Below are 13,182 nucleotides of genomic sequence, written 5' to 3' on the forward strand. Positions count from 1 at the left end.
TGTTGTAATTTCTCTTTATAAGGCCTTGATATGCCCATATGTGGATTACTGTGCTCAAGTCTGGTCCACTGTGTTTCTTGGGGATGTGGAAGTCATGGAGAAGATTCAGAGGTGAGTGACCAAGAGGGTGAGTGGCCTGTGAAATGTGCCCTATAAGGATAGATTGAAGGTGTGTGGATTGCAGAATTGCAATCCACAAAATTGCAAAAGAGGGGATATGACAGAAACATTTAAGTTGCTTAAAGGATTTTATACGATAGATGCAGGGGAAATGTTTCAGCATTTGGCTAAAGAGACCAGAACAAGGGGTCATCCCTGGAAGTTGAATAAAGGTGTAGTCAGTAGAGGTGCAAGGACTAGATTTTTTGCTTGGAGAGTGGTGAATGAGTGGAATGGGTTGCCAGAGTCAGTTATGAGTGCTTTTTCTGTTAATGGGTTCAAGGAGAGGTATGATAGATTATGTAAAAAGATTCGGTCTCCTGCAATGAGTCTTCGGACTCCATGGAGGTGACTGTACAATGATAATAATAATAATAACTGATACTAAAAACATTTGGAATTGTCTTATGGTAGTGTAAAAGAAGTGATGGTTAAGAAAAACAGTCCCAGTATTGTAAACATACAGAAAATACAATAATATTTTTTTTAGTACGATGTTTTTGTACTATATTTCCTTTAAAACAACACTGGCCTCTGAAATTTTTCTATCGTTTGCTATAGTGATTTCAGTCTGTCACAACAGTGTTTCTACAATGAGAGTTAACTGTACATGTAAAGAATTAAATGACATTTCATCAGGATGTTATCATTATTAGAAAATTGTTAATCACAGAAATTCAGCAAGAAACAGTCATGAAAATCAACAAACGATATGAATATGCTATATTATTAATACAATTCATTAAGAGCAAAATCACTTTTCTTTAAAGTTATCATTCTTGTTTATATTAGTCTATGCTGTGAGCTTTGATCAGATGCTTCAGCTTAAATTTTGACTAATATAAAACCAAAATCTCTTCATACTGAATACAATGATCTGTTCTGATAGTATATCTTCTAGCTTGGATTTCAATGATAATGGTATCAATAATAATAATAATATATATATATATGTAATAAATTTTTTAACTTGGGGATATTGTATATTAGGATAACCAAGTAATTTTATAAACTTGGTTATTTTAACTCCTAATCCCAAGTATGCAAACAATTAAGTTTGCGCCTGAAACAAAGTTCAAGTCTAAAGATGGTACAACACCAGGGCAACTCATTGCAAAGGTGGGTAAAGCTCTGATCACTATTCTTAGTATTTTCCCATAATGTAAAGCACATCTCACTAGAAGATGTATACTGCAATGCATTATGGGTGGGGTCACTACCCAGACCGGTTTCAACCTTTTTTGAGGTCTCCTCAGTGAGTAGCTAGACCCTAAATACCAAGGTTTTAGTAATACGGAGCCTTATCACCTTTACCTATAGAAGTTGCAACAAGGTGTTTTTATTTTTAATAAAAATCTCTGGAGGAGATATAGATGTAATAAATTTTTTAACTTGGGGATATTGTATATTAGGATAACCAAGTAATTTTATAAACTTGGTTATTTTAACTCCTAATCCCAAGTATGCAAACAATTAAGTTTGCACCTGAAACAAAGTTCAAGTCTGAAGATAGTACAACACCAGGGCAACTCATTGTAAAGGTGGGTAAAGCTCTGATCACTATTCTTAGTATTTTCCCATAATGTAAAGCACAGGGTATACTCATAGAGACCTGAAAAAAGGTTGAAACCGGTCTGGGTAGTGACCCCACCCATAATGCATTGCAGTATACATCTTCTAGTGAGATGTGCTTTACATTATGGGAAAATACTAAGAATAGTGATCAGAGCTTTACCCACCTTTACAATGAGTTGCCCTGGTGTTGTACTATCTTTAGACTTGAACTTTGTTTCAGGCGCAAACTTAATTGTTTGCATACTTGGGATTAGGAGTTAAAATAACCAAGTTTATAAAATTACTTGGTTATCCTAATATATATATATATATATATATATATATATATATATATATATATATTATATATATATATATATAATATATATATAATATATATATAATATATATATAATTCATTATTTGGAATCACGGGCACACAGCTCTCACAGATTTTCTTCGTCATCTAAACATCCAACATCCTAATATAAAATTTACTGCTGATATAGAAAATAATAACTCTTTACCTTTTTTGGATGTTATGCTTACACGATACTCTGAAAGATTAAAAATCTCTATGTACAGAAAACCTACGCATACCAATAGATATCTGCATAATCTTTCTCATCATTTTCCACCACAAAAACTTGGAATTATATCTACCTTAGGACACAGAGCACGTTCTCTCTTAAATGAACAAGATGAACTACAAAAAGAAATGAATCACCTCACTCTTATTTTTAAACAAAATGGATACTCTGAAAAAACAATTAAGAAACTTCTTCTGAACCCTCCTAAGCAGTGCACAACAGAGACTATTAATTTTAAAGGTAGCATCTCTATTCCATACATTAGCACAGTCTCTAAGAAAATAGCTAAAGTCCTTAAAAAATATAATATCAGGACCTTCTTCACCACACTTCCAAAAATCCGCTCTCTAATCAGCCATCCAAAACCTACTCATCACAACCTTAAGTACCCTGGAGTATATAAATTGTGGTGTGATTGCAATATCCCATACTTTGGTCAAACTAACAAATCTATTGAACAACGCATAGAAGAGCATAAGAGAGACATCTCATACAAAAGATCTCATGCAACTGCTTTATCCAGTCATGTTCTTTTTTCAAATAATCCTAATGATGACCAACAAAGCCACTCTGTATGCTGGAATAGATCAGAAAATATTTTTCGCTGTGAAGATGAGTTTGAAAGAAAAATCGTAGAATCACGGGAAATCCTACTGAATCCGGTCCACTTAAATAATAATTTAAGTTATAACATCCCAGATAGCCATGCTGCAGTTATTCAATATTGGCGTTCACGTGAACTTGCACGCACAATTGCAACAAACAATGGCACGCCAGTTGGAACAACTTGAAAAATACAACGTTTTTATGTATCGATTATGTGAGGCAATTTGTACCTGTAATTTCCAGTTTGTTTATTTAAATAATTCAATGTTTATTAGTATTCCTTTCCTTTATAAATACCTGAAGAAGGCTGCTATATGCCGAAACTAGTAGTATTTATCATTAAAATCTTTATATGTTATCTCGGTCTTGGAGTCATTAAATCTATTTTTTGAAATGTATAACAACCGAGTAAAAACTAATCGCCACATATATATATATATATATATATATATATATAATCATCTCCATTCCTTAAAAAAACACCAGCTGCAAATAATCATGAAGCATTCATATTGAATAATGGTTCATCTTTAATGCAATAATAAAAAAATATTCAAAATTATATTCATGTGGATTGGTATGAAAGTCTACATACTGCATTATACTTCAAACATTCCAATTTAAAAAAAAAAAAAAAATAGAGAGAGAAACTTTTTTAAATATGCATGTTTATTTCTTCTGTAAAAGATAAATAGAAATCATACATGGATTTCTTTGAAATTTTTTGATTTCAAATGAGAAATGAACTTACACCTTTTTTTTTTTTTTTTGGTATAATGAAAAAAAAATCGGATTCCTGATATTGTATAAATGCTCACATTATCTGCTTACATACAGATAAACAAATATTTTAAGCATTTATCTGCTTGTCTTGTATTTGCCATAGATTTGCCAGCCTACTGGCTCAAGAGATAGCATCCCAAATCCTCAACTTGTAGGTGATGAGTTCAAATCCCACTGTGGTATGAATTTTTGTGGATGGTCTCACACCTGTGATGGAATTTATCAACAGGGTGTGAGACCATCATCTTGCATTGTAATAAAATCAGCTCTCTCCCCACTTACAAAATCTAATCAGATTTGAAATTATTATTATTATTATTATTATATGACATCTCCAGGGAGTCCAAAGACTTATTGAGAAATCATATTCAATATTCAATTCAATTCAATATTCTTGTCCATTCAGCAGTCACATTTGAAAACGAAATTATGTAGTCTTAGAAAGTAGTCCATAGAATTTCTAACTTTATAATGCATCATGGTCCAACTTTATGAGAGTGGGGATGGAAAATATATTTATATATATATTTCTTATTTCAGTCTTTATTCCATTTACCAAACCACATTTCATGAATTCTTTGCAATTAGCATTTCACGATCTTACAGAGAGTTCCAGTCGGTATAGAAGAAGCCCTTTGGTCAGAAAAACCTAAGTTTGATTCCCATCCAAGATGTGAGGAACCTTTATCTGGTCTCTTTCAACTAAAGGTGAGTTAGCCAGTCTCACCCTGAGGTAGGGGGTTTTGTCACCCAGAAACTCGGGTTTTTCATCGCCCAGAACAAGCAAACCAGTCCTGTGAACACAGACATAGTACACACCAGGAGGCATAGGGCTAACCACCTTAGCCTTAAAGCAGTCGCGGTTTCAAATCATAAAAGGCCATGCCTAATATGAACATAACAGATCGCTAGGCCTAATACAGGAAAGGCGGAGGAGGAGGATATACAGATAAAATCTCCACAGGGATATGGAGTAGGAATATTGTCCTCACATCCAATCTTCACTTTCATGAGCATCTAGAATGAGATACACACTTGGGTTCTGAACAAATGAGAAAAAGCTAGTAATCTGGAATTTGATGACCAAAATGTGTTCTGTTCACTGAAACTAGAACTACATACACATTATTATTATTATTATTATTATTATTATTATTGAATAGGCACCTCCATGGAGTCCAAAGACTCATCATTGGAGACCCAAGCTATCAACACAATATCTATCACACCTCTCCTTGAAGCCATTAACAAAGCACTCAAATTGACTCTGCAACCCATTTTGTTCATTCATCTTTCCAAGTGAAAAATCTAGTCCTCACACACTAGCTAACCACATTCTTACCCAACTTCCTGGAATTACCTCTTGTCCTGCTCCTAGTAAAGTGATAAACTATTTCCTTTATATTAATCCAATAAAATTCTTTAAGTAATTTAAATGTTTCTATCATATCACCCCTTTTTTGCCTATCAACCAACTCTTGCGATCCTCAATCTATCTTCATAGGGAGTATCCACAGACCACTCACCATTTTCATCACTTGCCTCTGAATCCTCACCACCACTTCCTCATTCCCAAGGAACCCAGGTGACCAGACCTGAGCACAGTAATCCAGATGTGGTTGTATCATGGCCTTATAAAGAGCAAGAATAACTCCTTTATCTCTGATTGTTAGTGTGTTCTTCAATAACCAAGTAATTCTGTGAGTTACCCTGGCTACTAGAAATATGCCCTCTAAACTTTAACTGTCTATCTACTATTACTGCTCCAAATCCCTGGCTTCATCAATTTCCTGGAGTACAGTTGAATATTCTCAATGTGGTACACGGCTTGTAATCTTTTTATCCAAAAATGCTGAACTTGACACTTTTCCACATTAAATTGATATCTGTTATGTTTTTCCCACTCTATCAGCTTATTTAAATCATCCTGCAAGTTCTCTACATCACCTATTTTAACTATTATCCTACCCAACTGCACCATCTGTAAACAACTTAATATCTTCCTTGGAATTATTTCCAATATCATTTATGTACAAATTAAATAGTAGTAGCATCTGCCTTCTCCTGGATTCTCCTCCATATACTTTTCAGTTAAGAGGGACAAGTTACCAGCCCTGTAATGTGTCAAATTAGAGGGCTGGTAATATGACAAACTTAGGAGATTGCTTGGATTAGTGCCATGGCATGTGAAACTGTAAGGGCTTGATATTGATAGTGCTTGAGAAGTAATAAAGGAATGGTTGAGAGAAGTAATAGCAGACTGCAAACCTAGAGTCAGGAGAATGAATCAAGTGGGAGTTAAATGGATGAACCCCATCACTAAGCTGGAGCTACAAAAAAAAAGAAAAATTTGTGGATACAAAACACAGGCCAAAAAGGTAACCAGCATGGTAAGAAAGGCAAAAGCAGAGTATGAAAGTAAGTTAGCAGTACAGACCAAAGATAATCCCAAAGAGTTCTTTCAGTATGTTGCATGTCAAAGGAAGAAAGTTTATGGCAGAATGATTTTAATGAATGCTGATGGTAAGGTAGTAACTGAATTATGCAAAATAGTAGAATTACTAAGTGAACACTTTGCAAAAATATATCATCCAGGTGGAGATATTGCAGCAACAAAAGAGAGACAAAGGCTTATAATACAGTTATGGGATTAGATGGTATACCAGCTCGAGTTTTACAAGAAGATGCAAGGGAATTGGCAGTGCCTTTGACCACATTGTTTAATCTAAGTCTTGGCTCTGGGTTGGTCCCAAGAGGATGGTAAAAATAGTCCCATTACATAAAGGAGGTGCCAAGACTAATGTAGCAAATTACTGACCGATTAACATATCAGGAGTCGTAGTCAAGGTGCTAGAAGATGGTCAAGAGCAAAATAAAGGAATAGACAGACAGAAAGGGAATACTATATGAGGGGGAGCATGGTTTTGTGAAGGGTACGTCATGCCTCAGTAACTTGTTCATGGTTTATAATACAATGACAGCTGAGCTGGATAAAGGTAATGCTTTTACAGTGATACTGCTGGACTTTGCAAAGGCATCTGACAGGATACTGCATGGAATTCTAATTAATAAATTGCAGGTCATGGGGATGAATATAAAGTTGGTGAAGTGGATAAGAGCATAGTTGATGGAGAAATATCAGAGTGTAGTTTATTCAGGAGTAGAGTCCAGTAGAAGGCATGTGACTTGTGGTATCCCACGGGGCTCTGTTCTTGGGCTGCTACTGTTTAATTTAAGCATTAATGATATCCATTCCAAAAATACTACTGTTACCACTGAACTCAACCATCTTTGCCACTTTTTTTAGCCAATGGCTATAATCCCCAAAATGTAGATTAAAAACTAAATGCCCTTTCCACAGGATCACAGCAAAATTGTTACTATCCCACATATTCAGGGCACATCTGAAATGATATCCAATATCCAGAGTGCTTAATTAGTATAAGCCCCACACTACATTCAAACACTGAAGGACAAACTCTATCTTTTATTACATCCAGATGTACTGCAGAAACAATATTTATGAGAAAGTAACTGGAGAGAGTCTATGAGATGGGGTTCATCTATTAGGCGGACTGCCTTCTTCTAAATTTATACAATCAAGATTTCTTAGAAATTTTGGATACACCTCTACAAATGTAAGAACAAGATTTGGGTTTATAAAGTGGTAGGAGTTAAATTTTCTAAATTTTTGTCTAATGTGATATGTTCTCTGACTGGTCACTCTATCTACTTTGGTAAAAAAATTTCACTGAATTTCTCTCAAAAACAAAAGGCATAAAACTTAAATATTCAGATATTATGGTCAGCTTCAAAAATCCATATCTCTTTTTACAAATATTTCTTATAGTGAGAATTACATTTTTTTATCTTTTAAAAATCAAGGCGTAAGAGGAAGAATTCATCATAAAATATTATTACCAGAATCACTCACATTTAATTTAAATGTCTTTATTTGTAAAATTTTCTGCTAAGTTTCATAGCCATTTTCAATACAATTATAGGAAAACACAAAAAAGAAACCAATTCAATTGAAAGCACATAATGTCGTGTGCACTATCGACTGCAGGAGAACTGCTCCATCTGCATTAATAGATATATATCTATTCATTTTATTGAATAATTTTTTCAAGAAATTCATAAAGATCAGACAACGAAGAATTCCATACAGCAAACACATCATCAACACATCTGTACCAAACTAATGGTTTAGGTGAAAAATTTCCCATTAATGACTTCATGAAGTGGACACCAATTATGACCTGCATGCTTTGTTATAAAGAGGTTACAATAGAAATTGATCAGGATAACAGCAATAATGTGATTTATCTGTATTTCTAGTCTTCAGAGATATCATTTCCACATAAGATCCTGTTGATTAAAATGCACCAATAAGAGGTAAGACATACCAAGGGAGACATGCAAAAACTGATTGACAGGTAGATGAGAAAGTGGTATTTGGAAATAAGTTTTTTAAGAGTAGGTAGTTAGACCATTGTAACCACAGATTTGTCCGTGTGGTTAGCCGAGTGGTTTCACACTCCGCAACCATATACCTTGGGAAGGAGTGTCCTGCATTCGATTCTCGTCGCTGACGTGAGGAGCTTAAGGATCTTTCTCAGACATAGCCAAGTTAGCCGGTCCTGGGCGTGGACAGCATGGTTTTTCTCCCCAGTTTATCTGGGGTTTTTCCTCCTGCAAAGCAGGCAAACCGGTCTTAAGAACACAATGCTTCACAGACAATTGCACATGGTTGAGCATGGGGGTAATGACCCCACCTCATAGTGAGTTATGAAACCCAAAAATGGGAGACCAAGGCCCTACGTGGGGCTGTAGTGCCAAAGAAGAAGAAGAAACCACAGATTTGGTATTAGGATCCTTGTTGTTTGATATAATCATAAATCATTTTTGTTCAAATATTAAGAGCAATTTCTCTCTTTGTTAGTGACACAAAGCTATGTAATGAAGTCTAAAATTTAATGTAGACAAATGCAAGTAAGTATATTTAGCTTGGAAAGATAATAATATTAGCTGGATATGTAATTATTGTTATTATTATTATTATTGCAGGCATAGACTTCTGTGGCTAATTGGTTCAAAAGATATATTTTGGTGATTACACCACATATAATTATTCAATTATACAATATACTGAAATAATAGTTCCCGACAAGTTTCGTAAATCGTAGGATTTACATCTTCAGGGGTAAATAGTATAACTTAAAGTTTAAACAAGAGAAATTAATAAATACAAATCATAACCATCTGGCTATTCATAAACTCAAATAACAGAATGCAGATATAAAACGTTATTGACGTTGAACAATACTGGACGACGTCGCGTGTTCTTGTTCATATAGTCCGAGCTCAGATTGAGGTAGATTTTTTATTAGAGTTGACCACACTTGATGGAGAATTAAACCTTGATTTTTATTGCATTGGATTGGGTTTTACAGCATATTAGCAGCTTCTTTAAATTTTCTTATGTAGCTGTTGTTTTCTATGTATGACATTATCGTTTTTTGCCAGAGTACATCGTGCCCAGTGGAGGTGGTATGGAAAGCATAACCCGTTTTTTGTTCTCTTTTGTATTGTACATCTTTTTGGTGTTCAGCCAAGCGTATTTCTCCAGATCTCCCTGTCTGTCCTACGTAGCAAATCCTGCAAGAGCAATAGATTTTGTAGATTCCTGGTTTTTTAAGAGGATGATGAGGTGGTTTTGGTGGATGTAGGAATCTTGAGATTTTTTCCATAGGAAGGAAGGCTACTTTTACATTGTGTTTGTTCATTAATTTTCCTAGCTTATCTGTAACATAAAGAGGAACAACAGCTTTCCCATTCCCACTTTTCAGCATATTATTCAACATCCAAACATTATTATTATTATCCAAGCATTTCCAAGGAGTTCAAAGACAAAATGTACATTCTAACCATTATTCACACAATGCCAATACTTACCTCTCCTTGAATTCATTCACTTAAAACGAGCTCTGGAATCCAACTTTATTCATTTATTAATCTCCAAGGAAAAAAAATTTAGTCCTCAAACACACTCTTAACCTCAATCGCCAGGGATGATTTCCCCAATCTCTCTCTCTCTTCCCTCCTATTATATACCAAAAAGTTCTCCCACAACAAATGAATAAAATCCTTTTAGTAATCCATATGTCTCCATAATACCCCTCCATTCCATCTATCAACAAAATTTCATAACCTACAAACCATCAGGATCCCAAGGTCCTGTCACCATTCCATCCACTCAACCCTGGTTCACCTCAACCTCTCCATCTCAAGAAAATCAGGTATCAGGTGCCTAAATCTGAGCACAGAGTCTATATAAGATCACATAAGCCCTATAAAGAGGAAGAACAGCTTTCTCATTCCCACTTTTCAGCATATTTTCAACATCCAAACAATTTTCTGTGGTATTTTGCCACTAACACTCACATAGTGTATTATGAACTGCAACTACTTATCTACCATCGTTGCCCCAAATTCTCAGTTTTGCCTTCCACAATACACTCATCAATGTAACACACAGTCTACAATCCCTCCAGCCCAAAATGCACAAGCTGACACTTTGCCACACTGAAGTAGCAATCATCTACTGCTAGTTATCTTTCTCCTGATAATTCAATGACTGTCTCCTTTCCTTTAGTGTTACACGGTGATCAGCATTCATTTTAGACAAATTATGGACTCTACAACCGTGTTATAAATAACTATTTTAATTTCCCGACATTTTAACCTTCATATTAAGGTCATCATGAGTATACACACATATACAAAGACAAGCTACATTACATTTCACACAGTACGCTACAGATACAATGATTTGATCAACGGTTATTCTACTGGCATGACCTCTAGTGAAAAAATAAAAATAAATACAAAAAAAAAAATAAATAAATAAAATAAAATAAATAACGAAATAAAATAACTACATCAAAGCTATATTCTATTTTAAGATAACAACAAAGAAACATTCTTTCATATAGATCGTATTACCTTGATGGACCTGTGTTTCACTCAGGATTTCTCCATGAGTGCAGGTCACAAAGATGCCTCCAACGACCTCCATCTTGAGCCTTTCTCTTCCATGTTATACCGATAGATTTCACTAGTGGATCTTCCCATCTCGTAGGTGGTCTTCCTGCTTTTCTCTTTATTCTTGGTTGCCAGATGAATATTCTATATGTCCATCTGTTATCCCTGAGTCTGGCGATGTGACCTGCCTATTTCATCTTTCTTTCATATACCAGTTAACACATCTTTTATGCCTGATCTCTTTCTTAGTTCCATGTTTCTAACATGTTCCATTTTACAAATCCTGCGTTCTACTGCATGCTGAGTTATTCTGAGAGTTTCTTCTTCTTTTCTTGTCGAGTTCCATGTTTCTGATCCATATGTAAGTGATGGAAGAATGTCACTATTAAATAGTTTTGCCTTCGCAGAGATGTCAAGATTTGGATCAGTAAGTGTTTCTTTTAGTCTGTTGAATGATAGTCATGCAGCTTTCTTTCTTTTTGCTAGTTCTTCAGATAAATCATTATTCATTTTTATGGTTTGTCCTAAGTAATTGTAGGAGTCAACTTGTTCTATAGGGATGTTATTAATACATAGGTGACTGTCACTTGTGTAAATGTTTTTGATCCATTTTGTTTTTTCTAGGTTCATTTCTAAGCCTATCTTACTGCTGTTTGTGTATATTTTTCACCCATTTCTTCTAGGCCTTTTGGGTTGTGGGATATCAGTACCAGATCGTCGGCAAACATAAGGATTTGTAGTTTTTCACCATCTATGCTTATTCCTCCGTTTAGGTCTATTTTTTTCAGAATGTATTCTAAAGTGATGGTAAATAGATTTGGGGAGATCACATTGCCTTGACGGACCCCTCTCTTTATATCTATATTTAAAGGTTGATCAAATAGGGTTATTTGTGTGGTCTGATTTTTATTAATTTCTTTTATCATGTGGATATAAGTAGGATCCACATTTATTTCCAATAAGGCAATGATGACTGCATTGTGTTCTATGGTATCAAATGCTTTTTTAAAATCAATAAAGAGGAAACATAGAGGGATTTGGTATTCTCTGTATTTTTCTGTTAGTTATGAAATGACCTGGATATGATCGTATTGTTACAGTAAAATCTGACATGAGTGAAATCTGACATTTTATGCTTTTGTAAGTGGAATTTTTATCTCTTAATGTATTCTCTTAATCCCTATTCTTTTTAATGGCTATTTCTTTAAATGTATGATTTTAATTATTTATATGTATGCTCTTATGTTTTCTGTAGTTCACACAGAAAAGGAGTTGGTAGGTCATTCCCACTTTATATTAAAAAACACACAATACTTTGTAAACAAAATCAAAGACATCACACTGGAAAAAAGATATGTCATCGACATATCTGAACCAGAACTTCTCCCAGACCTACTCATTGGTTCAGATATGTCGATGACATTTTTGCTGTATGGAATGGCTCTTCGGATGAACTTCAACAACTTCTCACTAAGTTAAACGCACTTCATCCTAGGATCAAGTTTACCCTAGAAGTAGAATCAAATAAGCAGTTAGCCTTTTAAGATCTTCTAATTCTTTGCCAACCAGATGGTAACCTACATTTCTCAGTTTATAGAAAGAATACTCATACAGGCCATTATATCCATGCGGAATCTCATCACCATCCCAGTCAAAAGGCAGGAACTATCAAAATACTGGTTCATCAGGCCCGCTCCTTTTGTTCTTCAGACGATCTTTTACAGAAAGAACTACAATATATAACTTCTTCCTTTCTATCTAATGGTTATAAGAATTTCTTCATTAAAAGAACTTTGAGTAATTTTAACATCTCTTCCTCTTCAAACACAGAAGAAATAACGTGCATTCCTATCCCTTATGTACAAGGCATCAGTGAATGTATAGCAAAAGTTTTAAAACCACTGAATATTTTTGTTGCCTTTCGACTGTTTAGAAAAATCTCAACCTTTCTCACTTCTCCTAAGGACAAGATTCCACATCTTAATCATCCAGGTGTCTACCAGATTCCGTGCTCTTGTGGATTATCTTATTTCGAACAAACAGGAAGATCTGCCTCTATTTGGCTAGAAGAACACCAATCTTATACTGAATACTTTAAACGTGAAAAGTCTGGACTTGCAGAACAGAACATGCCATCTTCACCAGACATAGAGTTCATTGGAGAAAGACAAGAGTTCTTCACAAAAGTCAGTTCCTCATGGAACGCCTTTATAAAGAAACATGTGAAACTCTACTTCATTCTCCTAACTTAAACAGATCCGATGGCTTACGTCTATCCTCTTTATGGGAGATAGTACTTTACAAATCAGCTAATCTTCATAACTTTTTATTGTATTAATTAATTAATTATTATTTTTTTTTTTTTTTAGGAAATTTATTGACCTTTTTAGTTATCTTACACCAGCTACTTAGGTGGCGCTTTTTGTTATTGTGTAATTTGAGC

General features: G+C 34.6%; 1 protein-coding gene across 1 annotated transcript in view; it reads right to left on the reverse strand.

Annotated features, from left to right (window-relative positions):
* Window positions 1-13,182, reverse strand: part of Dys (Dystrophin) — a 923,162-nt gene that overhangs the window by 802,371 nt on the left and 107,609 nt on the right. The gene's annotated exons all lie outside the window — the stretch shown is intronic.

This window comes from Typopeltis vanoorti, chromosome 19, assembly GCF_054136105.1.
Source record: "Typopeltis vanoorti isolate ZY-2024b chromosome 19, IOZ_Tvanoo_1.0, whole genome shotgun sequence".
Lineage (NCBI taxonomy): Eukaryota > Metazoa > Arthropoda > Arachnida > Uropygi > Thelyphonidae > Typopeltis > Typopeltis vanoorti.